This window comes from Bombus pascuorum, chromosome 1 (assembly GCF_905332965.1).
Source record: "Bombus pascuorum chromosome 1, iyBomPasc1.1, whole genome shotgun sequence".
NCBI lineage: Eukaryota > Metazoa > Arthropoda > Insecta > Hymenoptera > Apidae > Bombus > Bombus pascuorum.
The window spans coordinates 7,916,721-7,941,722 of record NC_083488.1 but is presented as its reverse complement, the minus strand read 5'-3'; the positions used below and the strand labels follow the sequence as shown (position 1 = coordinate 7,941,722).

The window sequence follows — 25,002 nt, the reverse complement described above, 5'->3', positions numbered from 1 at the left end:
GGAAACTAAAAAATTCGGGTGACTGGAAAAATTGAGAAGCTGAGAATATACATAAAATTAACAACCTTCGAAATTTTTAATTAATATTATCTTGCTGAAAAATATGGATAAAATGAAATCACTTATTTATAACAGGTATATGACAGGTAAACATCGTGAATTTAGTAGATGTAATTTATATTCACAATGGTTACTACATATAATCGATTAAAATTAAAATTAATATTTTTCCTACAATTGGTGAGAAATTTCAACAAATTGTAATACGTCACTTTGTTGTTCCGCTTTGCTTCAGGAATAAAGAAAAGAAAGGACTTTGGCCAGGTAGAGAATTCGGAAAAAAAGCTGAACTTAATATCGAAATCGCGAGAAGGGGAATCTATTTCAACGATTGAAATCGAGAATCGATGAGGCGAGGGGGTTAAAGGGGGCGCGATAATGAAAATCCATCCTTTCAATATCTCTCCGATAGATATCGACGGAGAGAAAGTACAGAGGAGTGGCAAAAAAAAAAACTGCCCGGAACGAGAAACGACGAGTCGTGTCGAAGCGGAAAATGGAATGCAGCAGCTTTGTATTCAATTGTTTCGCCTAAATTTGTTTCCAACAAAAAAGAAGTTACTTCGCCTAAGCTCGTTGAAAAAGCAAAAACTAAAAAAGAGAACACACACAAAAAAAAAAAAAAAAGGAAAAAAGGGAAGGTAGGAAAAAGGGCGAAATCGGTAACGCCTAGCAAACTCATCGATCTGCATTAAACTCTTGCTTTATAATATCGAGATACACTTGTGACTAACTATACATATATATGGCCGAATTAACTCTCCACTCTAATTTTGAATTACGTTTCGGTTCATAAAATCGAAGATTTATATGAAGACATGTTTCAAAAGCTAATATGCAGTTACTTTTAGATTTTAAGCTTTTACGATGATTAGACACGTTTGTGGTTTTTAAGCTTCTGATCGGTTTTTCGGGTCTGCTTTGATAAAGTGAACTTGTATGCTCACGAGACATCGGAACAAAATGTACTAATAAATACGATCGAAACTCGAAAAACCATAAATATGTCAAATTTAACAAATATAGCCATAAAATGTATACATAAACCAAAGTGTTAACTTCTTTCCAAAGATGGGAAGAATAAAACGAAAAAAAAAGAGAACAAAATAGAAACAAGAGCAAAAATAAAATGTACAAGTAAGTAGATGAAAAAAGCGCAGATGAAGAATATCAAATCGAGACACATGGAATAATTATGGTGGTTGATAACTTCCGTTTAGCGTATGCATACTATTGGTTTCCGACTATGTTTTCGAATCTCGTTTACTTTTTTTTATCTTTCTTTTTTTGGTCTCATGGGTCGTCGATTGCAGGACAATTTTGCATATCGAACGCCGCGGGCTATTATTTGAGCGTCGACACCGAAAAGCTCGTTTTTCCAGACTCTCAATGATGGACAATCGATCAATCGCCGCGCACCATCGATGTGACGAACCATAAAACTTCCTTTCATAAACACTCGTTATTTTTTCCGTTTTTCTCGTTAGACGAAGCTGGATTCGTCTCCCTTTCTCCCCTTTTTGTTTTAAATACCTATACCTTTTCTCTGAATTTTTTCGCCGATTTACATGAACTCCTTAACTACTGTCATTTTTATTCAACGATCCAATGGATCCCAGCTTTTTTTTTTTGTTTTGTAGGTACGACTCAAAGGAGAAGCAAATTTCGACTGTATTGTTACTTTATGAGGTAAAATTTACGTAAGAAAGATTTTAGATAAAAGAAAATTGTTCCTCTTATAGGAAATATTCGTAACATAGCATGCATAATATTTTTAAAAGTAGAAGTAGAATCATTGGTCCTCATAAAAGATTCTTTGTACAAACTGTCGAATATTTTCACCCCTTAAGAATAAAATTATAAAATATTATAAGAATTTTAATTTTTCGATTTTCTATTTCCCTAAAAATCTGCCCTTTGATAAAAAATATCACTACAACGCAACAACAATTAGCTCTCTATAGCAAACTTAATTATTATACCAAATATTATTACACCAAATATATTTACAATAATTACATGTTAGTTTCCAAAATTCAGATTGAGATAAACAATCGCGATCAATTTTGATATTTTCTTGCCGTAAGCACATAAAAGTTCGAAGTTAAAGAATAAAAAAAGTAAAAAAAAATATCAATTTTATTATATATCGAAATATCGGAATATCATAAGTTCCATGGATAAGGGACAGAAATAACGATAAGCATCTGCAAAGAGGGCTCCTTCGAGAGGATTTATAGAGAGGAATAGAAGAGGAAAAAGGTACGCGATGCCGGTGTGCATTTTTTTCAGTCGAATACTCGGAGTTAACGATAAGGTCGTGCTGACGTCGAGATAAGGAGGCCCCGATTGGGTAGAGATCGCGTGCTCGACAGAATACGGGCTACGAAACGTAATGTTATCAGGGGCCGTACAACAGCTGCACTAAATTTTTTTTCGCCGACAGTTCTACTTTTCGAACGATAACTTCGTGGCCCTTGCGCTTACCTCGTGACCAACCTGCTGCCCTTATTAAACAATATCTCACGGTTGTGTAACAATCTCAATATTACGAAATATTTCACGCACCAAGTGTATACGGAGAAAATGTGAAAAAATATCATTAAAAAATTTCCCGAATTTTTTGTTAAAAGGATAAGAGAGCAAAAGAACTCTTAACATCTTACAATGTTTTTGAAAATTGTCATAACACGTCTATGTTCTAAATTTTGTTTTATATATTTATCAACATATTATTCTACTTTATTGTATTAGTTCTGTGTTCATTTATACAGCAACTATTATACTTTCAGGATTCTATATTAAGAAGATTGAAAAAGACTTGAACAAGAGGAGAAATTGTTCCTAAAAAAAGAAGACAAAAAAATAGAGGAATTATTATGTACGAGGTTTACAGAGCAAATATCATTCTGTAGATATGAATGTTCTCTGTTCACAATGGTTTTCCGTTCTATGTTTTACGACCGTTTTATATTTCTTATTAACATCGAGGATATGTTAATATCTCTAGTAAAAGCGTGGGTTAAAGTTTGCACAGTCGTCCGGTACCGAACTGTAATTTTCTGCTCCTAGTATAACCACTTCCTGATTGGTAAATGTGTTATTAGTGAATTTATTAAGGTTATTGAACTAACCGTGGAATTTATGCACATACCAATTGATTTCACCGTATAATCAAATCTGTGCATTTATTAATGTACGTATGTCTCTATTAACGTGACCTATCAAATACTTCCATTTAGTCTTCCGCATATTCCGACGATATTACCTATCAGATTGAATAAAAGCATAATTTATGTATAAATATGCCCTACCTTTTATACGCGTAAATACGCTTAAAATAAAAATTTACAGATTATAAGAAGTTTGAGAATAATTATAATAATCGAATAGGGAAATATTTACTATATTTTGAATGTTTTTACTTAAAAATTTAGCAAAGGTAAAGAAGAGCGAATTACAGAGGAAGATGAGGATGTCGGTTCGCTACAGGAGAGAAAAGAAATTGCCCAGAAGCAATCTCTTGATGGATTTTCTGATTAAATGTCCCTGTCCCACGCAGAAAAGCACTCGCGGTGATGCATATTTTTATCGCGTAATATTCGATAATTCCGGCCAACAATTTCCTTCCGGCCGTCTTTTGTGCATCCTTTCGCATTAGAAGACGTTTCCGCTTATTTCATTTCGAGAGGAATAAGTAATATAGGAAAGATAAAAATATGTAAAGCACATAATTGGCCATTTTATGTTAATAATTTTCCTTTAACAATGACGGTTGGTCATTAGATACAACAAAAGGGAGACAAGGATACAGATAATTCCAAAAGGGAATTTTAAGTTTATATTATAATTCCTACGACGTTGTTCATATTTCTCCAATATTCCTCCTTTTTTTCATTCAAAACCCTTATCTGCGTTAAATCCTTATTTGAAGAAAATTATATAAGTGTATGAAGCAAAACACAAAAACCAATTTGATGATTCAGTCGAAATATATCGGAGAACATTAATGAAACATTTACAAGTTAAGTTATAAAAGATAAAACGTAGGATGTGATAATACTACGTGATTAGAATTTTATCGAATAAAGATACTATTGTATAAATAAATTATATGACTTTTACATAAATATCGATTAAAAGTTAGAATCGAAAGATGTTTACGTCTTATCTTATTACATCGCAGAGCAGAATCCCAACCGCCTCCGTGGCGCAATCGGCTAGCGCGTTCGGCTGTTAACCGAAAGGTTGGTGGTTCGAGCCCACCCGGGGGCGATTTATTTTGTCATTTTTTAATTCATGAATAAATTAACCAATCATAATGCTTTTTCTGTTATGTATTCTATGATATTTATTTTAACTTATTGCACATGTATCATATAGTTTTAAATAATTCTTACATGGAAATGTGTGCAGATGTGAACGTTTCATTATTGTATCATGTAAGTATATTCTATAGAAAATGAAAAGAAAAAAAATTTTTATGAAAAATTCCTTTTTCTTTTCGGCTATGTTCAAAGATTTTATACTATATGATGTTTATCAGAATATTTAAAGGATACTACGATAAACGATCATATCATTAATGTATTACGATCATTGTATTCATGAATTATAGTATATAGGTTCATGAATGAAATGAATAATTCGTTATAACTTATAAATAATTAAGCTTTAAAAAAGATATTGACAAATACCGAAAAGTTAGAAAACTACTAATAAAAATATGGAAAAGAGATGTGAAATATTTTTATTTATGAACTATTGAAAAATAAAATTATTTAATTATTTGTGAATGTTTATCTTTAGTTATAGTTTGTAACTCATAAATACGAAATTTTAAAGATATTGATATTTGTGTTAAGTAATTTTCCTAGCATCCGCTAGATGTCTATGTGGAGTTACGTGTTCTCGCATTTAAAGTTGGTCGGTCGAGGTAATATCTTGGAGCAGAGAACCTGCATCGTCAGTCAGACAGTAGGTGTACTACTGATCGAAATAGCAGATGATGATTGTCGGAGATGATTCATGATTAAACTCCGCTCCCTGACTTCCATCACTCGCAACGACGGTGGTCAGAGGAAATTCTGATGCTATATGACTACTTTTTTTTTTTTCTAGTAAATCGCAAAAATAATATGTAACCGTAGTTGCACAAGAAAAATTGTGCAGGCAAAACATCAATGGAAAACTTGTAAATTGAGTAATTATGGACTGAGGCTTCTGTGCTTTTAATTATATTTGAATTTTATATAACCTTAAAAATAAATTCTTTGAATTTTGGAATTGGAATTTGGACTTATTTAGTTACTTTGGATTTTTCACAAATTTCCATATGTAAAGGAAAATATAGAAATGAGTGGGTTTCTGTATGTTGCGAATGTGCATATATATAAAATATATAACTCTGCTCGAATTAAAAATTTCCAAAAACCTCAGTTCCATACATTTACAGCTTTATTTACTCGTCCTCAATCAACAAATCCCTTCACATCTCCACGAAGCATTACACGCAAGCTTTCAAAAAGAGTAAATCGCAAGAAGCTTTTCTTCGGAACTTTAGTAATGACAAACTGTGGCATTTATCAAACAAGTCGTAACCGATCAATGGTGGTTCAGTAATAAAGAGAAGGTTGAGACGATGCAAGGCAGCGACTCGACAATTTCGAGCATCACGGAGTAATGTGTCAGATTCGTCAGTCCACGAATTCGTTGCCACAGTATTACGGGTTATATGGCTGCACGTTCCCGACCTCATTTAACTTTGAACTGCGTCTAGAACGACGTCTGTACAAGCGCAAACATCTGCCGCTGGCGCTTGTTGGAACTCTGTTTTATCCGTAGCCCCACCATTCGCTCCGCCGCTAAAATCCCTACTTCCAGTAGTTTGTTTCCCCACTCTAGCGTCACTGTGTCTCAGTGATAACTCGTAGATCGCGAGAACACGCGCGTATCCCATTCGTGGCTGCAGTGAAATCCGCGATACGCGAAATCAAGCGCGGATTAAGGGGGAGGGGTATAGTGAAGGTTATAGCCTCGGGTCTCGCTATAAAAAGAAAAAGAAAAATGCATCTTATTTTACGAGTACGTAACGTAGCGAATTATTTTCACACATAGACGTCGCACCAGGGCGCACGTTTAGTGACGGATGAAGGATTTAAAACCGATACACTATGAGTTTTGGTAACTGTTGTACTAAACATTGTTCACCAAGTTGGCAACAGTTGTCTGTTCTGTGGTATAAATTATATCGATTCCTTGCTTTTATTCAATAATACTCAAAATATATCCACTTTTCATCGCCAGTCGCAATTCGGTGGAGAAATGACTTTCTTCCGTATCTGGCGAGCAGCATTTCGCAAGTGGTTTTTCGGTTTTCCTGCTGTCTTTCATTCGGTTCATGTGGAACCCATTTTCCCACCTTCTGGATCTTTCCCATGGCTTTCAAACGTATGGAGACGGCTTCTCGTGTCACGTTTAATCGATCAGCGAGTTGTTGTTGCGTTCGAGCGTCATCCTCATCCAACGATGCTTGCAATTCGCTGTCTTGAAACTTTTTCGGTGGTCTTCCACGTCCTTCGTTCCTCACGTCAAAATTGCCACTTCTGAATTTTTTAAACCACTCAAAGCACTGTGATTTACCAAAAGCATGCTCACTGTAAGCTTCGACAAGCATTCGATGCGATTCTGCAGCAGTTTCCTTCAAATGGTAACAGAAAATCAATGCTGTCCGCAAATCGTAGTTTCCAGCCTCAAAATTCCACATGTTCAACGCTATTACAAACTATGCTGTTGTATGAAACTCGTATTGCTGTAAGTCGAAAATGTTTGTGAGATGTCAACAAAGACTTTTGGCATCAATGACGCAGTTTAGTGGTAACTACATTATCAGCCAGGGCCATGTATAGGCAAATTCCGGTTTCATACTTACAGTGCCGAGACGCGCAGAAACGTGCGCTCAAAGTTAAAATTAGTAACATTCCGCAAATTCGCCGCGAAAAATGGAAAAAGGATATCTGTATTTTACAAATGCATAATACAGATCCTTTAACATAACTTACTAGAAAGTAAATTTTATCTCACATTTGTGTCAATTTATTTCATTTTACTTCTCTTTTTCTATTTTTCTGTAAAGGGAACCTCCGCTGTCTTAATAGTCTCGGGCCTCAGAAACTGTAACGCGATCCTGTGCGAAACCGGGAACCGGGAACATGATGAAAAAAGAAAGGAACGCAGTTTAGGGACTGTGTGTTCGGAAGAGCGTTAAGTGAAAGCGTGCACGTTTCGAAAATGCGAATGGAGACACGATTATCCGGGATTCGAGGGTGGATTTTCAGCTGTAGATTAGGAAATTGGTTCGAGACTGAGATGAGGAGATATGATGGAGATTGGGCGAGCGAGTCGGAGCTTAGGCCACCGCCATATTAGAATATTAGGCTTAGAGGGTCTACGAGGAATACGAATAGTTCGATTGGCGAAGCTGTTCGTCTGCAGAACCAGAGTATTCTACGATCTCCTGCAAATTCGATCGGCTTTCGCGAATTCTTTCTTCTTATTATGGGGATAAGAAAGGATATTCTTTATGCGATAGTTTTTAAATGGAATCAGTGGAAAGTGAGGAATTTAGATTAGGAAGAGGGAAATTTAAAATTGATCCATTGAAAATAGACCTTGGGGGATAATAATGAGAGTCGAGAGGCTGATGCAAAAAGCGGATAATAATAAAAGCTACAGCCTACGACGAGCATCAAAATTGCAGGAATAAAATGGAAACCTCTAGATATTTATACAAAATTCAGAAGTATTGTCATTCACGAAAGCCTGTAATATGGTGTATAGAAAAATGATATTAGTATTTAACATTACTCGTTGCACCACATTTCGTTAATTATTTCCCGGTTTCTGTTATAACCAATGGCTATTTCCCAAAAATATATTCAGCGATACATAATCATACATATCAAGATATAAAAATAACCAAAAATTTGATTAAAATAGAAAAATAGAAAAAGAGAAGTAAAATGAAATAAATTGACACAAATGTGAGATAAAATTTACTTTCTAGTAAGTTATGTTAAAGGATCTGTATTATGCATTTGTAAAATACAAATATCCTTTTTCCATTTTTCGCGGCGAATTTGCGGAATGTTACTAATTTTTACTTTGATTTGATCGACAAATCAAAAATATGTCCAACAAGATCTCTTATTAATATTCTATTTAATATTCTTTGCGCGACAAATCAAAAAATAACGTAAAAGTATTCACAAAGTATCCACGGACCACACTGATTAGCAAAAATCCATTAACAGCCTCGACCTTTGCTACATGGCGAAGATCGATACTAATTAACACTTTAACCCGATAAGGGTGAATTTTTCGGTGAAAATGATAAAGAGGCAGCGCGGCGGGTCAATGCTCGAAGAAAGAGATACGCCAAGTGGAAAGTCATTATCGTGACAAAGAAGATCGAGGCAATCGCGGCGAGTTCGAGAAGCCTATCAGTTTTCCACAGGCGGAATCGAGGAAGCCCCCCTGGCCGTTTCGTGGTACAGCCTCCAAAGTACAGAGACGACTCTCTGCCACGTCTACACCTTTTGTCCGTTCTCACGAGAAAGCTCGTCCAGGCCGAGGTAATTCTCTGGAACGTTGATTCCACGTTGTTCGACCGTGAGTTCGATCAACTTACCACCCACTTTGCTCGTATCCCTTCGAACCCTTTCCATTTGAGGGAAAAAGTCGAGCTCAAAGTGGTCGATTTTTACGGTTTCAGACTAGGATCGTTAATCGACTTGCAGGTTTGAGGAGTACAGAACGTATCAAGATTAATAGGATTTCATTCTCGAGATTCTTATTTCGACGATGGTATTGTGATCAAAGTTGGTTATACGTATTTTATTCTATTTTTCAATTACGTGTTAAGAAGAATAATACTTTTTATATAATTCTAATATATTTCTCTATCGAAGTTGAATAAAATAAATCGAAGAAAAAATATCGTAGTATATTTCATACTAATTCGTCGCACATTTCAAACGCTGTTTCATTTTTTTCATTTGTTCGGTTCTCCAATCTATGCGGACGCCGTTATTGGAACGAAATGTCAATTGTTTGCCGGACATCTGCGGATCGAATACATTCATTCAAACGCGAATTTCTATTATGTGAACGAAAAATGATAGTAGCGGAAAAAATTGTTAAACTACTATTAGATATATGAATTCCAGTTATATGAATTATTTGTCCGCCGACGAGTTTAGATAAATGGAATTCCATTGTACTTACACGTTAAAAGCAAAATGTAGAACGATGGGAATAATAGTCCAATAACCAACAGATTATTAGTTCTAACTTGTATAATATCAGAGAATATAATATTACAATTGTCAAGGAGAATAATTAAAAACCAGGATAAATAAACTTTAAAATATCCATGAAGACAATGCAATTAGAATAAAAAAGAAGAAGAATAGGTTGTATCAAAATGTACAACTACGATATCTTTCAAATCTCGCGGTCGTCTCAGCAAGTTCACACCCCTAGCGAATTTTTTTCCTTTGGATTCGCATGAAATTTTACGGTCGATCGGTTCGCGATCGATGAACCGACCTGCCTCTCTTTTTCTTTTTTGCCGTTGCCTTGGATCCCTGCCGGGCTAATTTGCACTTCGAAAGATATTCAAGATCGGGAAAAGAGATCAGGACCGCGAGATGAACAACGAGATTATCGACGATCGGCTCGTTTGCCGCTCGAGCGGCTCGATAATGCGATCATCTCGGCCGTGGTGCCTCGAAGATGCAGATTTTCCGCAGATTCGAGTCCTTTCTGCGCGACTCACGAGCAAACCGTCAGGAAATGAAAGGGAAAAGATCTTCCTGTTTACGATTCTGATCGTGAAAAGGTGCAAGATCAGTTCAGATTATACTGATTGCAGAAATTATTGAAAGAAAGTGATATCGAGACATCGTGTAGATGTAAGTACGTATTTGCTTTTTACATATCTTTTGTATATTTTTTAATTGTTTGCTGTAATCCGTGGTATAGAGTTATTTTACTCTTTAACAAGATTTCTGCGTATTTTTATTTTATAATTCATAGCAGTGTTGGGTAAAATATTTTAATACTCTTCAGGGTGTTTATGAGCTTAGTATTGATTTTCCAATATCTTGTCGTTTATCATACATATTTGTGATGTAATTCAGAAAATAATTGTGGATACAATGTGCAATAAGCTACGTTAGACTCGAATAGGATATTATAAACATTCGATTGCGCACTATGAAAATTTAGAAACTTACAACAAAGTCTTCTCCCTTAGGAGACAAATATGAAAATTAACCGTTATCTTCGTTTCTAAAAGAAATTTAATTAAATCCGTAGACTCAATCTACAATAATTACTACAATAATTATTCATATGTTGAAACGTACGGTAATCAAAATGAATCGACAGGATCCTCCCCTTTGCAACGATTTAAGAGTGTCCTTATACTACGGACGCTCTTAACTCGTTGTAAAAAAATTTTATCGCTCCGCGATGACGGTAATCGAATAATTCTAAATTTCTACGTTTACCAGCAAAACATTCCACGAACGTTTCGACGCTTAATAGACACATTCCCAACAAACGACGGACAAATTAGCACGAAGAGATGCGACTCGTCCCAAGAGAAATAATTCCGATTTCAGTCGTTCCAGGTCGTAACTGTGTTTTTAGTCGGCCGTAAAACGGGGGAAACAATAATTCTCCCCGGCACGGCGTTTTCTCCAAGGTGGTCGTGGAAATGACTTTAATCGCGTCTCGGATCCCGCGGGCTGCTTTAGTAGCCCTCGGGATACCATTATCGTAAATTAGCTCGCTTCAAAGTTGCTTCAAACACCGAGTGGGCTTATTGTTGGACCGGCCCATCCCGGGGTCGTTGTCTTAATTTCGTTCTAGTTTCTTTGTGCACATGCAGGAACTAATTATCGATACTTGGCGAGTTTCCAAACTTTCCACAATACTCCGTTGCTTATATTTCTATAAATTTATTGGAGGCAGAGGGAAGGAAAAAGATGCTCGAATTTTTCCAATGATTGTTCAACGAAAGGCTCGAACGAGGAAGGCAAACAAGAAAGTACGTGATCAGGTTTCAAGATTTCATTTGGTAAGTCGACGTGTCTATTAATGCGGTACGTCATGACTGCTTGCACCATAAAAAGTATCGCTTCGTTCCTTTTCATCGTAAAATATACGTGTTAGGAAAAGAAGAACGGATGAAAATCCTCAGTTTCTTAAAACGAGGATGTCTACCTCGTCATATCGCATGGGATATTAAAGTTGTTGAGATATGTATAATTTTCCGCGCTGGACTGGGTTAAATGCGTATTAGAGTTACTAGTATGTGAGTATTAGTGTGTGGATACATGTGTGTAAGCGTCCAGGCCTTAGTTAGGACAAAAGACGATCGGCAGTGGTTTAGAAGCATTTGGAAGAGTCGGTTAGCAGTCGAGTGTAGAGAAAGTGCGGAGACGCGTGCAAGTGTGAATCGAAGAATATGTGAGAAATCCTTCTTGTAATAAATATATTATTATTTTAATATTACACCCCAGTGTATATTCAATGTTCCTTCAACATTATTTCGGCACCAAAGATCCACAATTCTTAACAAAGTGAATTAAACAAAATAAAGCAACTTCTGATTAAATTGCCAACAATTGGAAAGTCACAGGGGAATCCCGCGCGACAGTGAAACTAACACCCTGTATCCCTCGTTAAAATCATCTGCAATTCCCAGATCAAATCTCTTCAAACTGGGATGGAAGAAAACGACATGAAAAAAAGTATTAACTTTTAATATTCAACTTATTATCCTTTGCGTCTCTCTACGAGTAGAAAGGAAACTCTCGGCAGACTCGATTTAACCGTATACTCGCTCCACGACACCTTGCACATAAACTTCCAACTCGATTACACCCGTTTCTCCATTTCCAGCAGCTTGCAACTATAAAAATTACCACGTCCGCGAGTAGAAATAAGAACTGCCGTTACCAACGTGCGAAGGCGAAATTCTCCAACCGCGTTACCGAGACGTCGCAAGCTCGACGAGTCTTCGCCACGTGTACGGTTCAGTTCAGATAAGAAGGCAACGGGTAAAAAAAGAAGAAAAAAAATAGCGAGCGAGATAGAATGAAAAAGAGAAGAAAAGGAAGAAGGAAGGAAAACGATGGCAGTTTGCTCGGTGGCTTGAAAGGCTATTGGCTTGGTCCAGTAAGGAATCCAGAAGGTGCAACTTTGCCAACAAATTGAGTTTGGACCCTTCGAGCATTTCCCTCAATCCCCCTCTACACACGTCTACGATGGATTTTTCCGGAGGGTCAATGGAAATACTCGAACTCGATCCCCCTCGGACGCGATAAACGTCCCCGTGTGGCCAAGTTCCTTCATGCCGTAGGAAAAATGAAGTTGATGGCCTCTTTCCACGATATCGGCACACCGACACGCTTCTCCGCTCGGTCTTACGTAATCCTTCCAACGTTGTAAGATCGTATTAAAGGAAGGAAAGGTGTTTTGGAATTGGATGTCGTGTTGCAACCTTCGGGGAATGTTCCTTTACGTTTAGTTGCGTTTTTAGCTAGTGTTGGTTCATGGGATGCACTGATACGGATTATGGAGTTGTATGTCTTGGAACGATACATTAGACTGAACGTATTCTCGCACACTGGTGTTTCTGGCATTTACATATCAATCTATTAACACATTTATCTACATACTGATTAACTAGAACCCATATTTATTAAATTTTGTATCGTTTGAGTAGTACTTTCGTATAGTATTATATTGTCCGAAATTAGGTTGTTTCTTTCGTTTTATAAGGAAATAATAGACGCACAATGTAATAATAGAAACAGAACGAAATGGATCATACCTAATTCAATAAAATATAAAAGAGAAATTGTTGTTCATCTATTATCACCTTATGAAACGAAAGAAACTTTTCGGACAACCTGGTATTATAAGCAACCTGCAGAACTCAGAAGACCAAACAAAGTTGATATCTTAAAAATGAAACGTGGAATCTGAGTGGGAAAAGTGATTCATTGTAAAGTAAGAGTATATTAATAAACTTCTTCTTGTCATAGTCGGATCGTGTGAGAGAATTCCACGGATACGATTAATAATTTACGTTCGACCGTGAAAATAATCGATGTTACGTCAATATCCTGAAACTCTTGTAAACTTGTGCCAGCGTGCCATCAAGAATTTAGACGCGGGTTGCACGTAGTTAAGGAGTTTCACTTAGCGTACATCTTAGTTTGAAGCAAGCAACTTATCCTAAAGGAACCTCTTTATCCAGGAAGACCCACGTGAACGCCACTCGTCAACGGCGTACCGAGTTCGCCTGTTCTGTAGATAACGAGATGAACTTTCGGCTACTCTGCAGGTAGTCTAAGTGATACATGGATCATTAGGGAAACTAGTCTTACGGTTATCATCCGTTTAGCCTGATAATCCTGCTTGCACTCGATTAACCTCGTTCTCTATCAACATCAAGTTTGGGTATTATTCAAATGGTATATTTGAAAAATAATTATTTGAATAATGATACATTATTTTATTTAGCCGGAATAAGGGTAACAGGGGATGTAAACGAAGAATGGGAATGTAAAGACTGGACTGAGGATATTGAGAAAATAAAAGGAAAAGAAGTTGGAGTTGGCAAGTGTGAATGGATAAGAAAATGTATGGAGAAGTGAAATGAAAGTTTGGGTGAAAGAGAAGTGAGAAAGATAAGAGGGTGAAATATGGGGAAAGAATTGAGTGAGAACGGAGAATAAGGTAGAGAGAATGGTTAAATGAAGGTAGAAAGAGAGCTCTGCTCCGTACGTAGTGAGAGTAACGCACAAAAGGAGACGCAAACTTTCAACCAAAAGAGGAAAGAATCGAAGAATACTGGACGAAAAAAAGATTGTGTTTCGATGGATAAATGGGGAAGTTTTTGGAAAAGATAGCGAAAATTTGGAGAAAAAGAGGAAGATGAACAAAAGGTTGAAATATACAATGAGAAAACTGACAATGTGGGATGAATAAGGTAGGGAATAGTTAGATGAGCTAAAAGGGAACAGAGAGATCTCTATTTCGCAAATGGTAATACGAAGAACAAAAGATCGTGTTTCAGGAACAGAGTGGAAAAGTAAATTAGGCAGCTGCTTCAGGATGAGAAATCGTAGGTTGGATTCCAGTTACCTCAAGACAGCTCATTTTTCCTTAAGGGCCGAGAGGAGCCTTTGGAGGTATAAGTATAAGACTTTAAGCGAAAAGAAATAAAAGACAATTTAATAAGAATTTAAAGAGTAAACTAGATACCATAGAAGCGCGCAATGAAAGCACAACAAAAAAAAAAAAAAAAAAAAAAAAAAAAAAAAAAAAGGCGGGACTAAAAATGTAACAAAGACGGTAGAGAAGATGTAATAAAAATAAGGAAAAAGACAGAATCACCACGAAGGGGAAAGGGCTTTGCGAAAGGCTTTGAAGGTATAAAAACACCGATAACAAAAGACGGATTTAAAAAGGCAAATAAAAGCAGGACATATAAAAAAATTACACATAGTGAAAGAAAAACAGGTTCCACATAAGTGAAAGAAAAACGGAAAATGGGATACTGTTTAAGGGAAAATGAAATGAAAACAAGTGAAAAAGAAAGTGAGATAATCGTGCAAAAGAACTAGACAGAGGAGGATTAACCGCGTAATTGCGCACAGTTATTCGAGCGTCCGTCGCGTAATTAACGCACCCTATTAACACCTACGTACACAGTCTCATGCTACAATTAACTCCGAACGGTTTAGAACTAACGCACAAACACCAGAGAAGCTTCGTTGCAAAACTACTTCATCACATCCACGTGAGACACACGTTCGCTATATGCTCCTCAAAATAATCTCTATAGAAATTACGAAGAAACAATTACTTAAAAGTATCGTTATTATTGAAAAAAGCCTCGACATTGGTCAGAAATCTGTCAACAATATGTGCGTGGTTATTAACTATAGAAATAATAAATGCCTCGACATGGCAGATTTCAAACTTTGTATTTTTGCTATTACATGTTAAAATCATGTAAAATACTTGCCATTGTAATGTTTTCTTTTCTTTACACCACTTCAATCGTTTATCGTATGAGTGTTTCCATGAGCATAGTTTTATGAGCATAATTACTGCTTTAACGCTATGTCCGAAGCAAAATGTTAAAATACCGAACAGGGTTCATATTCAGTAATTATGTAATTTGGAATTAAAGTCAGATTTAACTATTCAATATTATTTAATCCTTAACGCTAAATAAAACGATGGCTTAATTATGATCATTTATATACAGCATACATATTTAGATATACATTAAAAATTGCTAGTTCAAATATTAATAATAATCAAAGAGAAATAAATGGAATCAGTTTCTCACTGTTATTTCTCCAGCACTCGTCAATTACGAAGTTTCCGATAAAAGGAAACGAAATAATTGTTGTTATAGGTCGATAGCTCGTCGTACTGCCCGATAATTTTAGCGCCGACTGGCCGAGAACTCGAGCCAGCCTCGTTCTAATTTCAATTCCGTTGTTTCTTCCGATACGAGGCGACGTGGTCGGACAAAAAGGGAAACTATCTCAAGAAAGACAGTTCGAGCGCGAATATTCACTCGAAACGAGTCTTCTTCCTCTTCTGCGGACTTCCGGTTCCCGCGACGTTTCATGGAAATTCAGATTATTTCAGTGGACTCGTAAAACTAGGTTCAAAGAAGAATCTTTCGGGTGTTTCCAGATAATTCTTTGCGTTGAGAAAAAGAAAAAAGAAGTAGAGAACGATGGATGAAAAAAGATATCTCCTTATACCCTGTCTCGTTATTTTTCATTTTAAAGAAGGAAAGGGAAGATAATTCACGAGCAATGTGAGATATTAGGGTGATTTGGGATTTTCTGATGGGATGCTCAGTTATCTCGGTCACCGGTTTTGTTGAAACTTTGAACACTAGTAAATTTCGTTACTCTGTGTACAAAATTAAATATTTCATACCTTTTGAGCAAGTACTCATGATTAAAGTTTTATCATGTCAAAGTATTATAAGTGGTAACTTGTCCAACTTATCGATGCAACCTTCAACTAACCCAGCAACGAAATTTTGATCTCGAACAGACCGTGGACATTTATGCAAATTCATACTTTTACGAATATAATTTGAGAAAATGGAACCTACGTAGAACTTGTACATCGTAGTACGTAGAATCTTGTACATTTTTTCGAATTTTCCATAAATGCATAGAAAAGACGACGGTGTAATCACGAATATCCCGAAAGTACTCAACATCCGATTCTATAATGGATTATTTTTAAACAGAATGAAATTTTCTAGTATCCAATGTTTCGATGAAATCGATAAGCCGAAGGTTGTACACCCTCCCTGTTGGGATATTAGAGGCAATGAGCGTCTCATTCAACATATTCTAATTTTGATAAATCGATTTTGCAGTAATTTCCATGCCTCTTCCCTGGGAAACTGATCCTTCGTAAGATTTCCTCGCGAGGAATAAAGAATATCTAGAAAAACGAAATCTCTGAAGGAAAAGTAATCTAAGAAGGACCGTACTTTAGACAGCCATGAAATAATTATGACCTTCTCAACCTTCGCCATCCCGAATTCATGCGACCTCGAATGGCTTCCTCCTGCGTTAAAAGGATCCCGACTTCGACTTTTAAATCACAATCCCCGTCATTCTTCTGTTCGACAAATCGCTCCACGATTTCCCTACGACGAGCAAGCGTTCCCCTCGCGTTATCCATTCACCATGACCCAGACAGACAACGAGGATAGAGAAGGAACTGGTTTTCATCCCCCTAGGTGGATATCAGTCGCGACTCAATATCGATCCCCGGCGTCATAATTTCGCAAATTATTCACGCCTTGATGCACGCGATCGAACGACGTGCAAATTATTTCCGTTCCAAGCCTCGATTTAAACCACGCCACGAAATTTTCAGCCACCCCTTTTGTCCCTTCTTCGATGGCCTTTGAAGCGGAGTTTCGGCGAATAAAACACATGGAACAGGGCCGGGCCAATTATTCTCGCGAGTCACGAAAAAATGGGATCCACGAGAACTCTGCGTCTGACAAGTGATTAATTCTTTCAACCGGCAAGAAGCGTCCCCGTGACAGAGAATCCCTGAGAGCCCCGAACGATCCGGGATATTCCTGGTCTCGTCGTCTAACTCCCCTAGCTCGCCGATTTATGAAACTTTATCCTCCAATTTTCCACCTTGTTCTTCCTGCTTGCAATTGAAACGATTTCTTTATCTTCTATCTCTTCTATTTTTTATTATATTCCCGTTTTCGTTTCTAAACTATGATTCACGATTATTCGTTTCAATCGTCTGCTGTGGTTATTCGAAAATGAAACAGATCATCGGACGTGTTGTTTAACAAACTGGAAAATTCCCTGTCAATTTCCTGCGAGCATTTGCTTTCCGTTTATCGAGTAAAACTTCTTGGATGTAATATTTCGTACTGTATTTTAAGAACTCGTACGTTTCACTTACCAAAGATAACCATAACCGCCATAATTACGTAGAGATAATTTCAAGCAGAAGGTAATTATCGAAGTTCAACCTTAACTTCATCCTCTTGCGACGAAACTTTGATTACATAATCTGAAAGGAACATACACCGTTCTGCTGAAGAATCAACTTCGGAATCTTCTTAGAAAGACGCAACCGATATTAAAAATCGTAACTCTAATGAACGATCAAGTTTTTTCCATTATTTTCATTCTCTTCCCATTAATTTTCATCGTTCCAGACGGAGGGGAAGAAAAGAAATAAAAGGAAGGGATGAAAAATTTCTGACAGACGGAATCGTCGAAAATTCACACGTAATACACTGTCTGTTTTCGGTATATATCATTTCTCGCCGCAGAAAGAGAAACGAAGAGCCATTTTTCGCCCCGTTACGCCATTCCTTGCCATTTTGAACAACGATAGATCAGACAACCGACCGTCTACGTTGACGTGAACGAATGAAGGCCAATCCGGAAGATCTGCACGCGTGCAGCACTCGTTCGCACATCGATCTATCCGCCTTCTTATTTTCCATTTCACCACCAGATTTCTCTTACTAATAAAATTCAATCGTTTCCACCGAACGATAAACGTTGTTGCTCCTTATCGAACGACGTATGTTCCAGCTACGGGGATGATAACTTTACAACCGTCGTATCCACGGAAAGATAACTATTTTCATGGGAAAATGGCGTTTGTAAGGAGTACGCGAGGAGATAAGTTCGCGCTGTTCTCACGGTAAAATTGCGTTTTCGCAAATAAAGATACCTCGGAATATCGTATTTCGCGTCACGTTGCGATAGCAGTTTGTAAATATCGACGTAGACATTGGAAAATTATTATCTTTCTTCTCGAATTTAAAACATTAAAGCCGCGCGAACTATAAACTAATAAAAATATATAGATACAAAACGAATTTGCACCTATAGTTATAATATACTGTTCGTACGATTTACATTTTTAATCCCTTTGTAGCTCCGTGCACGGCATATTTTATGTCGTACATTTTTCAATATTTCTAAAATCATAGAAAGATGACGTGACAAGTCCATTTTTGGTGACTTTTACACTTTAATGTTATTCGATGTCTTAGCAATTTTGAAGAGTACAAAAGAAGCACACGTTCACGTACAAAATCAAAGGAAAAGACAATTTTGATTGTAACAATGTACGGAATTTTTTCATTCCTTCTCTGTGAAAAAAAGAAATATAGTAAGACAATATAAAAAGTTTATGTAAAAGATAATGTAAAGTCACCTAACTCTTTATGAGAAGTCTTTTTGTGCTTGGATGAATAAAAAAAGAAGTATTTGCAATATCGATGATGTATCGACACGGAGGTAAAGGATAATCGTCGAAAGGTTTGGGAATTGGCAAATTCGTTCGTTCCTTTAAAGCAAATAGCCTTTATGGGAGTTAAAACATAGGTCCGTTCTAACGCGTGTAACGATGTCTGGTCATTACGCGGCTTCGCCCCGGGGAGACAGGGTAACAGAATGGTGAGCCGAACGACTCGATTCAACGACGAAGACAAAATATTCACCCCTGAACCACAGTTGTCGTTACAAACGAGCCACCCTTTCAACCCACCTGCGAAAACATCGCTCGGAACTCGTGTGTGTTATGTCGTTGCGGTTGAACGAGTTTCGAGGAAAAATTGAGTAGAGATGAAGCGAAAAAAGATTGAAGGTGAGTGGTAACAGATTACAAAAAAGTCGCTGAATATGCGAGCGATTTATTACAATTTAAATTCAGAGGATCTATCATCGTCTGTGATATTTCTTTAATTATTTTAGGGTGATACTAAAAGTACGAAGAGTGATCGAAATGACGACAGATCATTATTTTATACGATAGTTTATACAATTGAATTTCTCTTGCGTTACTTTTTTGATACTGTAATTTTTTCTGCCATTCTATATTTTGTTAGTCGGTTGTAACGCTAAGAAAGACTCTAAGTGTGGAGAGTATAGTGACAGTTGAGTATATAGTTGAGTAACATATATATATAAATAATCACATTGCAAGTATCATACAAAACACAAATTTTGTCTAGTTTCAAGGTCAACGAAATAGAGATTTAAAGAAAGGTTAATGAATAATTTTAATCAACTTTTCTACGTATAGCATAATCGTTGCAGCATAGTTATGGTATACTAGAAACTACAGCCCTTCTATCTAATAATAACTTAGCAATTAATAATATTGACGAATTATCAGGTTACAAATTGTAACAGAATTTTACAATTTCACTTAAAATGATCAAATGACTGGTAGTTTGTAAAATTGTATTTACATCTATTATTGCTGATCTTATTACTGCTATGCATGAAATTTTATTGTCATTAATAACTCGTAAGATTTTACTGATAATATTAATTGCATTGTAGAAGAAGGCATCTCAAAGTAAAAGATAGAATGAAATAGCAAAATGAAAGTTGCCAAAGGATGAATAAATCGGACTCGAATGCTTGCTATTGTCCTTATTTACCTAATTTCTGCCGCGGTGGTAGCGGGTGCAAGTGCTCCGCCCCCTTTCTGATATTGCATTTTGGAGGATGTCGTTCAAGTGGATGCAATTTGCCATAACGACCACTCACGATTTTTGCCACGGACCGAACACTTCGAAATCCCAGCGCGCGCGATTCTTACATTAGACGAGAGCATTCAGTTCAGCGAGATTGAACTTACACCTTTAATACCCGCCCCTTTCATTAGGTTTCATTAAATTTCTCAACGCGATCAGCCGAACCCGGTACCACCTTCCGTGCTCTAATACGTTCGAAAGAATGGCAAACGGAATGTTCCGTTCTTCTCACTATCGATCTTTTCTGTTCTGATAGAAAGTCTCAAAAAGTAGCTGGGGAAAATGTCTGAACTGAAAATTTACGTCGATCATGATGAAAACTTGATCGTTTATTGATGTGTGGGCTATGAATTTGTACGCGAATACATACTTTTGTGAGCATAAAAATAGAAAGATGATTAGAAGTTAAATATTACGAGTACTTTACTGTGGATACTCTAAATGCCGCCAAAATTTTAAATAAACATAAAATACCTCACAAAGGTTTACTAACATTTTGCCAATATCACGTTTCAGTAAATACTATTGTATATCCTTTTTATAAAGTTATTCTTTCTTTTTGCAGTAGATTCACTTATTAATCCAACGCGAGGTTCATTCTTCGGACCTAAATCACCCTTCTTAATTCTTTGAACTTCAGACAGATCCTTATGAAACATACGACATAAATAAGCGGTTACAACCATAATATTCCTTTGTACAGAAGTGCTTCCAAGCTTTCCCAACTCCATTATATATTTATATTGTTAAATTCCTAACGACGCTGGTAAATCCCTTCTAAAAGAATACAATTTTTCTTCCAAATATCTGAATACCAGAATACGACGTAACAGAAATCAATTTATCAAAGTTCCAGTATCTATCAATTTCGCTCCTAAATCTGTATCTACCATCCATAGATCCAGACATAACCGTTAAATGTTAACTCTCAGTATTAATGATACTCGGACTGATTGAACGTTACTTAGAAAAACGCGAGATCACAGATGAGGGAGATATCGCAAACATTCAACCACGAGAGGAGCATCATCCTCAAACACAGACAAACACGGAATCAAAACTCAATCAAGACGGGGTTTATTTTTCCATCCGTGGATCAGAGTATCCAGATAAAAAAAGTTCCGTACAAACGGACAATCGATCTTTCATCGATGGCCAGAGAGTCGGTGGCAATTATTCCCAACGAAGTAGCACGTTTCCGGCAATTTTCGTGGACTGGTACGCCGTCTCGAATCGAGCAGCGTGGCCTGATGACTCGTACATCTTTCTCTCTCTCTCTCTCTCCCCCTCCCCTCTGCCGCCCTTTGTATATCACCTATATACGGGTATATGCAGGTGTTTGACTCTGTGTCACTGTACGTGTGTGTGCGTGTGTGTATGTGTGTGTGGAGCGACCCGATGAGGGTGGAGGGTCGTCGGTGTAAAAGCAACGACCGGAGCTGACCTGAATCCACGGCCGGGGCGATGAAAAGGGAGCAACAAAAGCTATGCGCGGGACGAGGACGAGAGTGAAAATACGGAAAATAGGCCGTTGTGCAGGGCCACCTTGTGGAACTATTTTGCGGAACGTCGATTCCTGAGCTCTACCTGCCGAGCAAACCGAGGAAAATCTGTAACCTGTAGCCGGACAGTTTAGAAGCTAACCAGCCGCCTTTTTTACTCCCCAGTCCTGTCGATAACGATGCCCTCGTGATTCCTTCTTTGGCTAGATAAATGGGACTGCAGTCTCCCGCCGTTTTTTATCTACTTTTTTATCTTGTTTTTCGGAAAGAATATCTGTAGATGCTGTAGATATACGTAGAGGATGTTGCTTTTAAGAATGTTCTACTTTTGGATGGTTTTAGGTTGCGGTTGATCGAAGAGAATCGATAACAAGAGATTCGTTGAAATTTGTTTTAATCACAGTTTAATTATATTCCAGAAATCGATTTCTAATTTTTATTATCTCGAGATAGCATACACACGAGAAGAATAAAACCTTTGAATTTTCAGCGTCACGAATCACATGGAAGCATCTGCAGCCAGCTCAAAAATTCGAAGGAGATTTAGAGTAGCTACAACGAAAGCTCAATAAAAGCACACGTGTTTTTTAAAACAACACATCACGTATTCTATCTAATCGTGGAGTAATTTATTTATCCCATTTCTCTATAAATATATATATATATATATATATATCTTTCATCAAAAAATTCACTCATTAAGCAATTCTTAAAAAATTTTTTAAATAAACTGCGCTAGCAAAAAACGAGCGAGCTTACCGACTTAATAATTTGCATACGTTCCAATTATTAATTTTCAAAAGTTCGAGTCTCTCGAAACAGTCCAAAAAGTTGGGCACGTTTTCGAGTGGCTAAAATCAAGCTCGAAAGATCCACGAGAAACCGGAAACAAACGATGGCTCTTGGGACAAACGGAAGCCTAGAGTCCGTTGTAGGACAGCGATATAATCCTCCGTTGGAAATTGCGTAATTAATATGTGCTCCAATTAAGTGCACGACTCTGCTCGAGAGTTTCCATACTCGATGAACCATTTGTCCATTTCGACACGGCCCGTGGATAATTATTTCCAGCCGAGAATCATCGTTATCGTGGCTGCGTCGTTATCGTCCCCTTCCATCGTCATCAGTCGATATATATCTCGCACGGAATAATCATTCTCTATCAGACAGCAAGATTAAATCAACTCATTCTTGTCTAAATTAATGTACCGTGGTATCGCGTAATTATATTTTAAATGCTCTTCGAACGTCGCCTCGCGTTATTTAAATCGACGTTTGAACAAGAAACAACGAAAGTTTAAACGAGAGGAAAAGAGAGAAGTTGGAAATCTGTCAGGAAACTTGCTACTTAACAGTTACCAACGAGCGATGGTTTTCATGCACCGTGGAATGAAAGACGCTGGATGAAACGAGGGGCTCTGTGGGAAAGTGGTACAAGTGCAGTTTTTTTACTAAAACGAGATAAGTACAGGAAAGGATACAGAGTATAGGTACCGTGCAAAGGTCTCAAGGTGCTTTTACGATAGTGAATTATAACAGCAAGTAATTATATTTATTTTTAGAAAATATTTACACGTAGCGTTACGCGGGAAGAAATTTTAGAAAATTTTCTTTATGGTGCTATCTATGTTTGTTTGTAGTTTCCTCTGGCTTAAAACTTTTTACGATTTTTTTATACATATTACCTACGATAACGCTCTTATAATGCAAACTAATTATATTTAATTTTTAAAAGGTATTTGCTTGTAGCGTTATGAAGAAAGAAATTTTAGAAAATTTTCCTTATGGTACCATCCTTGTTTCTAGCTGCTCTTAGTTTGAAATTTTTAGAAGTGTGTATTACCTACGTCTTACAGCGACAACTAATTTTATTTTTTTTTTTTTTGGAAAATATTAACAGGTGGTGTTATACAAAAAGAAATTTTTTTAATTTTCTTTATGCTCGTTCGTATTCTCCTGTTGGTTAAAGATTTTTTATTAGATGAAATTAAAGATTTTTTTATTCAACTCCTTTCACCTAAACATTTCAAATGCTTATTGGAAAATATTTTCTTGTCTTTTTCCTTCTTTTGTTTGTTTTATGCTTTGCTCTTTCTTTCGTGAGTGTTTTGAATGAAGAATTTGAAGCAAATGTTGACAAGAATCTTTTTATTGTTTTATTGGTGATAGTTTCAGTTGGCAAGTTTGAAATGGATGTAAAAAAGGAAGAGATCAAGTTTGTGAGAGATTATGTGCAGAAATAGCAGAAAGCAAAGTAAAGTAGATATTTTATATCAAAATTATAAGTTAAATATATACGTATTTAAGATATTTACATAATTGGAAGAAACTTGAAATCATATTTACTTATGTTCAAGTATTTTCGTGAAACATAAATTGCAGAATAATAATATGTTTAATTATTTTACATCTTTAAAGGAAATGTCTCCCTTCTTGAAATAGAAGCTCGTTAATAGAATCGTTACGTAACTTCTTAGGATTTTCCTAGAGCGATTATTGGAAGGGTCTTGAAAATAGTTGAAGATGAATCGAATTAGAATGACGTTTGCAAGTTTAACGTATCGCGAGAATCGTCCAAGGATCCAAAATTATAATAGTTATAATTTTCGTTAAAGATAAAATAATCAAGAATAAAACATTATCAGTTCTCTATATAGTTAAGAGACGTTCAACCTTTCCCATTAGTTTGCTAAAGCGTGACCTATGACCTAATATCGGAAATCAACTATTTCGGAATACTAAATGTAACTTTAAATACTGAAACGATACGAGTATTAAACCAATCAAGAACGAACAAAGATGAAATAAAGTTTAACAAGAAAAAGTCCAATAAATGTGACAGACTCTTCTCAAGAATTTATTTTATTATTTTATTATTCCAATAAAGTGAAACGGATAAAGCAAGAATAAAAGAAAATTAAGTTCTTGAGAAGACTCTGCCAATTCTTGGCTTTATCTCAAAAACACTAAAAGTTTACAGTTAACGATAAAACTGTATCACATTAATTTAAAAGTTAAAAGGCTATGGTTGCGGGCATATCGTGTTTATACCACAGAATACGAAAGGCCTCAGGGAATGTGCAAAGAATTCTATTCACGTTTCGATTGATTTATCGTAGGACTAGTTTGGATTAATATTCAGTGCTGTTATGCTTAATGTCATATTTCATTTAATTGACGATGCGATAATGTTACAGTAATGTAACATAATTTTGGGCAAAATGATTCAGCAATTATCAACATTAAAGATTGACAGATGATTAATTA

At 36.5% G+C, this 25,002-nt stretch overlaps 1 protein-coding gene and 1 non-coding gene across 4 annotated transcripts in view; one reads left to right on the top strand and one right to left on the bottom strand.

Annotated features, from left to right (window-relative positions):
- The window catches only part of LOC132916378 (acetylcholine receptor subunit alpha-like), a 104,826-nt gene that overhangs the window by 53,555 nt on the left and 26,269 nt on the right, over positions 1-25,002 (bottom strand). The gene's annotated exons all lie outside the window — the stretch shown is intronic.
- Positions 4,262-4,335, top strand: Trnan-guu (transfer RNA asparagine (anticodon GUU)). The gene has a single exon. It is a non-coding gene; the product is annotated as a tRNA-Asn (tRNA).